The sequence below is a fragment of the Meles meles genome, chromosome 2 (genome assembly GCF_922984935.1).
Source record: "Meles meles chromosome 2, mMelMel3.1 paternal haplotype, whole genome shotgun sequence".
Lineage (NCBI taxonomy): Eukaryota > Metazoa > Chordata > Mammalia > Carnivora > Mustelidae > Meles > Meles meles.
The window spans coordinates 61,803,983-61,813,552 of NC_060067.1; the positions used below are offsets into that span (position 1 = coordinate 61,803,983).

General features: G+C 40.0%; 1 pseudogene; it reads right to left on the minus strand.

The window, feature by feature from the left end:
* Positions 1-1,997: 1,997 nt before the first annotated feature.
* LOC123936839 lies at positions 1,998-7,788 on the minus strand (annotated as a pseudogene).
* Positions 7,789-9,570: the final 1,782 nt, after the last annotated feature.

Sequence of the window (9,570 nt, forward strand, 5' to 3'; positions counted from 1 at the left end):
GCTTAAGGGCTAAACCACCGAGGCACCTCACAGACATGTTTTCGATTAGTTTGTCGAAAGATCTTATTTGTTTTCTTCTTTTCCTTCTTCTTCTTGTCCTTCTCCTTCCCCCTCTTCTTCCTCTTCTCCTTCTCTTCCTCCTCCTCCTCCTCCTTCCTCCTTTTAATTTTAGGAAATACAAAGAAGACTGATAATGAAAATGTATACAAGGCTTTTCAAACAATATTTATTTTTGGTCCCAGCAAGATCAGCTGCAAAGAGAAGGTGCTGAAATGCTAATGATGCAAATTTTGAACGAAATTTGCATGTGCCTGAGCAGAGGTTATAGCCCCAAGGAGCCCCTTGCTCCCACAGACTTCCGTTTGGAGGCAATGCAGACTCACTCCACTTTGTGAAGTGGCTACACACTGTGAACACAAAAGCAGAATGATGGCATTTGGATGAACCTGCCAGTCTAAATTTCATTTTCTCCCACAGGGTCCATAATAGCCGCAGAACAATTCTTCAACCAGACTATTCCTCAGATAACAGATAACACCTCTCCTCTGGAGATGCCACTCCCTTGAATGCATCATTCAATTATACAGTATATTTGTTTTCAAGGGGCATGTGTGGTTTTGAGATGTGTTTTAGAGAAAGTAGACCAGAACCTGTCATTACATATAAAACATTCAGAGAATTCCTTAGCAAATGCAATGATTTTACATTGCAATTTGTATGTATGGGAAGAACTTAGAATGACTTTACCAGGCTTCTCCAGAGAAGACTACCACCATGGATTTTTCATTCTATATTTTCGGTTTTAGGTGTAAGCAGAGTGTCTGATGTGTCCAACTGCTACATTTGTTCTCCATCTTTTAGGGAGAGGTCTATCCCTTTATCTTAGTTGATATCATGCATTACATTTCCTGGAGTTATCCCAAAGACAGTTAAGAAGATTGCTTGGGGTAAAATTTTGGGAGGAGATTTTTTAAAAGATTTTATTTATTTATCTGAGAGAGAGAGAATGAGAGAGGGAGAGTATGAGAAGGGGGAGTGTCAGAGGGTGAAGCAGACTCTCTGCTGAGAAGGGAGCCTGATGTGGGACTTGGTCCCAGGGCTCTAGGACCATGACCTGAGCCGAATGCAGGTGCTTAACCAACTGAGCCACCCAGGTGCCCTAAAAGAGATGGTTTTTAAGAGGCAACTGCACAATGCTTCAGGGAGAATACAGCTGCGGTGAGCAGACTTCATTCATGAACATTTAGTGTTGAAAGACTATTCAGGCTAGCTTAAGATAAGAATAACTTGATTGCTTTGCATGAAAACAGAGGTTTTTTATAGGTAGGTCCATTAAGAAAGAGATAAGGATTCTCAGAAATAAATAGATGAAAGAGTCTGTGATACAGATAAATAGCCAAGAGCTAGCTAGGAGTCGGGGATGCTGTAAGATAAGACATTGATGAGGTAGATGTTTGGACTGGATTCTTTGAACCTACCTAGTACTTAATTATTATAAGTTATTTTTTTTTATTGGCTCTTTGCTATTATCTAGTTGGCATTAATCCCCAAATTCAGTTAAATTCTACTTGGAAAAATGACCCTGTCAAAGCAGTTCCTTGAGGAAATTAAGGCCAAACTGTTGGGTTTTTTTTGTTTGTTTGTTTTATTTTTTTTTAAAGACACATTTATTCAGCATCATGATCAGACTATCACATTTAGCAATCAACAGCATGGGTGCAAAAAAAAAAAAAAATCTACATTAAAACCCTTTGTTGGAATGCTTTACACTTTCCACAGAACAGAAACTAAAATAGCCTGTTTTACAATTAGTCACAGATACAGCCCTCGAGTTTTTTGCCCATACACATGAGTATTGTCTAAAACATGTCTTCTTTGTAACAGCTAGGCCCTGCCACCACTGTGCTTGGCTGAGTTCACAAACCTGTTGTAACCTGTAGCTTCCGGGTCACTTCTCTGGCTCTCTTCTCCTGCTAAGCTTTGTTTCCCGGCAGTAATTAAAACTTTCTGCCACTGTAGTAGCTACTGCTGCTGCTGGAACCACCATAGCCACCTTGGTTTCGTGGTTTGGCGAAGTACTGGCCTCCACCACAAGGGCCAGAGCTTCTGCTTCCAAAATTGCCTCCTTTCATGGGTCCAAAATTTGAGGATTGATTGTTGTAATTGCCAAAATCATTATAGCTTCCACCACCTCCAAAGCTGCTTCCACTACGACCGCCATAGCTGCCTCCGCCTCCTCCATTGTTATAGCTGTCATAGCCCCACTCCCGCCATAGCCACTGCCCTGGTTTCCATAATCCTGTCCACCATTTCCATAGCCTGTGCTTCCTCTAGAGTAGCCAGGGATGCCTCCTCCATAATCATCATCATTACCAAATCCGTTATAGCCATCCCCACTGCCACCATATCCACCACCACCTCGGCTGCCACCAAAGCCACCTCACCACTGAAGTTTCCTCTATGACCAAAGTTGTCATTCCCACCAAAACCATCTCCACGACCGCCACCAAAGTTTCCAGAACCACTTCGACCTCTTTGGCTGGATGAAGCACTAGCCATCTCTTGCTTAGAGAGTGCTTTCCTTACTTCACAACTGTGACCATTCACAGTATGGTATTTTTGAATGACAATCTTGTCTACAGAATCATGGTCATCAAATGTTATAAAAGCAAAACCCTTATTTTTGCCATTGCCTCAGTCAGTCATGACCTCAATCACTTCGATGTTCCCATACTGTTCGAAATAATCTCTTAGATGATATTCTTCATTGTCTTCTTTAATGCCACCAACAAAAATCTTTTTCACAGTTAAGTGGGCACCAGGTCTTTGAGAATCTTCTCTTGAGACAACCCTCTTTGGTTCCACAACTCTTCCATCCACCTTGTGTGGCCTTGCGTTCATGGCTGCATCCACCTCCTCCACAGTGGCATGTGTGACAAACCCAAAGCCTCTGGAGCGCTTGGTGTTTGGATCTCATTACCACACAGTCCGTAAGTGCTCCCCATTGCTCAAAATGGCTCCTCAGACTCTCATCCGTTGTTTCAAAGTTCAGACCTCCAATGAAGAGCTTCCACAGCTGTTCAGGCTCTTTGGGAGACTCTGACTTAGATATGACGGTGGTGGGAGGGGAGACTTTAACGATGCTTACTTGGCGGCGTTCACGGGCAGAAAGCTGTTTGTTTTATGTTTTGATTAATATTTGGTACTGAGAGGGGAATAGGCCCCTGGAAAAATGATAGGAGAAATGGTCAGAATTAAGTAGAAACAACGTATTAGATTAAGAAGAAATTGAGAAATGCAAACTCTTGTCAGGAGATCCCAAAATATTGGGAAGTGGGTAAATAATATAAGTTGCCCACAATTTGTATTTGTATACGCAGGTTTCATTTTTATTTACTTTTTTTTTTCTTTTTGAGAGAGTGAGCACATGTGAGCCAGGGCAGGGCATGTGGGGAGGGGTAAAGGGAGAAGGAGAGAGAGATTATGACCCTGAGATCATGACCTGAGCCAAAATCAAGAGTCGGACAATTAATCAACAAGGCCACCCAAGCACCTCTCAATTCATTTTTATTTAAATGTCATTGTTCAGTATAAACCCAAAGTCTTGAAGTCATGGGATATCCAGGGTGCTGACACAAGATAGCAATCTCAGTATCTCCATTCTGGATTTATTAAAATATTTTATTCACTTTGCTGTACTTCTTTGAGTGTGGGCATGGATCTCCATAGGCTACAATTCAATTGCAAATTTCTAAGCATGGTATTTGAGACCTGTGGGTTCACCTACTTCTTACCCACACTTCATGTTTAAAATGTAAGAATTTTCAGTAGACCTATCTGCAAAATAAGTAATAAATAGATAAAAATAAGAATTGTCCCAAGTTGATCAGTAATGGAAACAACTTACAGAAATTTGTCATGACACCATTTTCCTAGAAGAGGAAGAGCAGCATCCTTGGTGATGAGAAGGAACCTTTGTGAATGGTGTAATTCACAGAAATTAGTATTCCTGACAAATGCTAAGTGATTTTTCTGTTGAACTTTAACAGGATTAAGTCTTATTCTGGGAACTTCACCCATCCAGTTGACTGTCAGCTAATTCTCAGTCAAAAATTCAATGACCTTTAAGGAGATTTTCTTTTCTTTCTGTATCTAATACGATTATCTGTATCTAATAGATAATCCTACAAGTTTACCTATTTTTTCTCTTGTGCTGTAAGGTACCTACCAAGGATAAATCTAATAATTGGCCCATTAGGGCTTTAAAAATATATATATAATGCAAAAATTATAATGAGACTTTGACCTATGCTTATAACCATACTATCTGGAAAGTTTATAAAGGAAGATAATACTTGTGGTTTGGATAAATAATACTAGAATTTCCTGTTGACGGCATTTAATAGATTTGTACTGTCTGACAAGGTAGGTACTGGATGCAAACAGTTACTGAGCATTTGAAATGTTACTTGTCCAAGTTGAGATGTGCTACAAGTATAAAATATGCATTTGATTTTGAAGACTTTATTAAAAGATAGAATGCAGATTATCTTATAATGTTTATAATGATTGCATGTTGAAATAACATTTTGAATATATCAGATTAAGTTAAATGTATTAATAAAATTAATGTTATTTGCTTCTCTTAATTTTTTTTAATGTAATGTCCAGAAAAATTAACATTACACATGTAGTTTGTATTTGTGGTACCCATTATATTTATATTGGAGAGTGCTATCAGAGACAATGGGAGAATTTTTCAAATTAGGGGTTTTATTTTGTGTATTTTGTTCACTTGTTTTTATCTCATCATCTCTAAGTGAGCTCGCTGTAAAAATTATGGGAAGTGTTTTTAACTCAACATTGTGTGGGATAGTAGTAAATGAAGACTTCCATCTGATGGATGACTAATAAAATAAATAGTTCCTGGATTAACACGTAGCAAATTTTTGTGGTTCCATTGGCTTAACACATATTTACTAAATGTGATTAGTATTACTAAACTTCTAACAGATACTGAGCATAGTGCTATGTCCTGGGGATTCAGTGATGAACGATGCAGGTGTTTTTCTCCCCTGTGTGGAAAGTAAGTAGGTAGCAGGTACCACACTTATAACTATAAGCATGGGGGGGATATCACATGGGATTTTAAATTTTACGTGGTGATAATGATAAATAAACAATAACTACTGATAAGTACCAGAGGATATAACCTAGTCTGGAGAGTTTTGAAATGGGCTTTCTGATTTAGCTGTTTTTAACCTGATACCTGAAAGATCAATTTATATTAGCTAAGTGAGAAGGATACTAGAATAGGATCCTCTTCAGTTCGAAACCATTCCCAGAGAGGGATTCTTCTGAGAGCCATCATGTTCTGAGTGTCTTGGTCCTGAAGGAGACATCTGGGCAGTACAACACAACATCCACTATAGAAATTGTTAAGCTTGGAGGTGCTCTGAGATACCCAATCGTGGCTGCTTATTGGGTCCAGAGGTAGATTAATTGTTGAACTAAGGAATCTTAAGCTTCAGGACCTTTCCCTGGTGTGGCTCTTAGAAGGATACTAGCAATGATCTCATAGGGTCTTATATTTTTGTAAGTTTGCAAAAGTGAGATATTTAAACTACTATTTCTTGTCCTCTAACTCTAACTGTCCTCGTGTTGGATTGCACCTGTGTAGTTACAGGTATTTTGGAATGGGACAATGGGGAAGATAAAGTAAGAATTCATTCTATTTGATCTTAGGAGATTGTATCTGTTAAATTCAGAGTCATTTACTAGGTTAGTTATTGTTAGCTACCTGATATAGGAAGGTCTTTCAGGAATAAGTCTGGTGGGCATTATGAATCACAAGTAAAGCACCAGTGGTCTCACAGTGACATAAACATGCTCTTTCAAGCCTAGCACCAGATCCATGTGGATAGTGGGAGAGAAATAAAGTCTAAAATGTGAGAAACCAGAATCTAATCTATAGAAAATTATTTGAATCATTGGATGTACTACTTGTAAACAGAACCATCAGTTGTCATCAGCACCTACTCAAAACAGAATGTCTGCGCATCATGGACATGCTTGAGTTGGAAATGATCTCAAAGAGAGGATGTTCTCAGGAACATCATTGGTGTTTTCTATGCCCATCAATGATCTGAAACAAGGAAAGTGATAGTTATGATGAAAACTCCCAGAGAGTTTGACACAGGTTTTCTGGAGGTAGCTGAACATAGGTTACCCTCTGGTCCAGGCTAAAAAAAAAGTCTAAATGTGAGAGGAAGCTTAGGAGCTGTCCCTTTCTGCCATCAGAGTAAAAAAGAAAACTGCAATCAAGATATGCTTCCTTCATGCGCTGTTGGAATAAAGAGCTCATTAGAAAAGACGTATTGCCCAGATCCAGGAAACTGCACTTGAGGTCCCAGAAGGAAGTTCTCTGAGAGCCCACAGCAGTACTCAATGAGCAAAGGAACCATCAAAAGAACATTTGACGCCTTAAGGGCGGTGATGCTAGCGGACACCCCTGCCAGTCATTTATTGCAAATTACCTCTCCCTCCGAAATGATCAGGAACAGCAGCTGAATGGGATGAGGTGGAAGAGAAAGAGAGGAGAAGCCAATTTTGACCCACTGCCAGCTAAAACATCCAAGGCTGAATCCAATCCAGTACTTGCAACTGGCTAAGGTTTCTGAATATTTATCATTACATTAGCTTAGCCAGTTATTTGATTACTAAACCAGAGTGGATTTTGAATGACAAAAATGGTGGAAAGATAGGATGTCATCCAAGAGCCTTTAGCAAAGCTGTGGCATCTTCCTAAACTTTTGAACAGAAATCGAGAAAGCGTTGTCCCAGAGAGGGGTTGAAGGAATGGTGGAAGAACGAATAAAGCTATTTTTTGTGTGCCTTTGCAATCCCAGCTTAGATGATAAACCAGTTTCACAAGTTTGATCAAACATATGCTTCTCATGTATGGACTCATTCAGATCTTAATCTTTCATCTTTGTGTACTGAAAAAAAAAAGATACATCCTAGTCACATAATACATTTATAATAGATGAATAAATGCTTCGTGTGTGTGTGTGTGTGTGTGTGTGTCTGTCTGTCTGTCTGTCTGTCTGTGTCTAATGTAGTGTTTGGGAGAGGGAGTTGCCCTCTTTGGGTCTGGAATAGGTTAAATACATGAACTCACCAGTGGGGAAGCTGGAAAGGCAATCCCGCCTAGTTTCTCAGGGCTGGTGACACTCTAACTCCACGCAGAGGGCAAATGTCCAAGAGGGTGAAGTTTCCTACACTTTGTCAACACTTGTAAGTGGATCTTTAACAACCAAGCTAATCACAAAGGGTTTACATCATCAGAACTAATGAGGAATTAAAACACTTGAGTGAATCAAGAGGAATTTTTCAAAGTTGTCTGTCATAGGCTATTGATCCCTCTGCAGCTCATTAAACACCTGTGTGTCCGGGCAGCAGCAGAGGCGCTGGAGATTTACAGCTGGAGAGACGACCTCATCCATCACGCATCCACCCCGTTTCTCCTAGCCCACCCCCACGCTCACCCCAGACCTCCCATCCCACTCTTCCAGTGTTTGTTTCTCAGTTCCTTGTATGTTTTCAGAAGGTCCCCAGTGATTAATGAAGTCGGTTAAATAGTTCGTTCAATACAGAGGTTTAGAAATCCTGTAACTTGATGGCCCCTTTTCCTAAAGCTGTATTGGATCAGGGACCAAGCCGTGATTTCCATAAACTAGAAATGGATTCCTTTTCTAGTTTGCCTACCTGCAGCCCACGCTCCCCCATCTTTGGAATTCCAGCGTAAATCATGGCTCACATGGAAAATCATTCACAGGCACCCTGCTTAGAGCCATATAATCACTGTTGCTAATCGCACAATACAGGCGCTTCTTTGAAATATCCAGACAAATAAAAGAAAGGGCAAAGTGGTACTTAAGGAAGAATACAAGCTGAGTGTCATCTTGAAAGCTGGTGGGGAAAAAATGATTTTCCAGGTTTAGGAAAACAGATAGACATCAGATCTCCTTATTAAATAATGGTGGCTAAGTAGTACATGGAAGATAGATAATATTTTTATATTTAAATTAATTTCTTTCCCCCTGAATTACTCACCAGTTCAAAATATATTAATTTCCCACCTATGCTGTCAGGAAGCGTGTTTCATAATTGAGGAGAGAAAACCAAGAGGAGCCAGGCCAGGATTTGAGATATCATTGTCTTATATGACAAGTGAACATAGAATCACATCATGGATGAGCTGAGCCTTGCTGCAGACACGTCTTGCTTGCCAGGAATCTTAACAGAAGGGACCTTACTGGGATTGGGAAGTGTTATGGGCTGAACTGTTCCCCTTCCAAATCTAGTTGTTGAAATCCTCAACTTCAGAATGTGACTCTATTTGAGGCTGGACTGTTTAAAGAGGGAATTAAGTTAAAATGAGGTCATTAGGGTAGAGCCCTCATCCAAGGTGACCGGTGTCCCTATAGAAGAGGGTGCTTAAATACAGACACACACAAAGAAAAGACGGTGTGAAGACACAGAGAATAGGCCATCTACAAGCCAAGGAGAGAGTCTTCAGATGAGGCCAGCTCTGCTAGTCCCTTGGTTTTGGACTTCAAGCCTCCAGGATGATGAGACAATAAATTCTATTATTTGAGCTGCTTAGTCTGTGGTACTTTGTTAGAGCAGCCCTGGAAAACCAACACAGAGAGAAAGTGTCTATGAAGGGTTCCCTAACAATATGAAATTATCGAGGCAGGCACATTAGCAGGGTAAAGTGTTCTTAGTAGAGAGAAAAATACACGTAAAATTTGGCACAAGAGATAGGGCATGGGGCATTCAAAAATCTCTTTGTGTCTGACTGGGGGACAGAATGGGAGCAGGAGTGTCAGGATGAATCTGGACTGCTAAGCAAGAGTCAGATATGAAAGAGTAACAAGTGACTGGTTAAGAGGAACCGCTGACTTTCTAGCAAGAGAAGAAAGTGCCCTACCCTGTTGAAAGTGACACACTGGCAAAGCTGAATTTCATCATTCTCTGCTTTGTGACTCATTACTATCCTCATCTGTAAGGAAGGAAGCCACATGGCAGAACCCAGGAATAAAGCCACCTTTACAAAAGGACATTAATTTATTGGCAGAGCTTCTGGGGGTGCTAGAATGGATTGATCACAACAGATGGAGACAAGTTGCTTCAGGAAGTGAACAGCTGCATTGGCCTATGTTTCTTTCCTATGATTTCAAATTTGTAACAAAGTTAATATAACTTATCACCAACAATAGATGGCATTTCAAAAGCAATCTTCAACCAGGTGGGTGAAACATTTTACTATATAAACTGTATATATATGGTAGCTATCTATCTATCATCTATCTTTCTATCTATTTATATATATACTATTTATGTATATATGTACTATCTAGATAGATAGGCAGATAGAATCTATAGTAAATATATAATAACATAATATAGGGACACCTGGGTGGCTCAGAGGGTTAAAGTCTTTGCCTTTGGCTGAGGTCATGATCTCAGGGTTCTGAGATGGAGCCCCACATCGGGCTTTCTGCT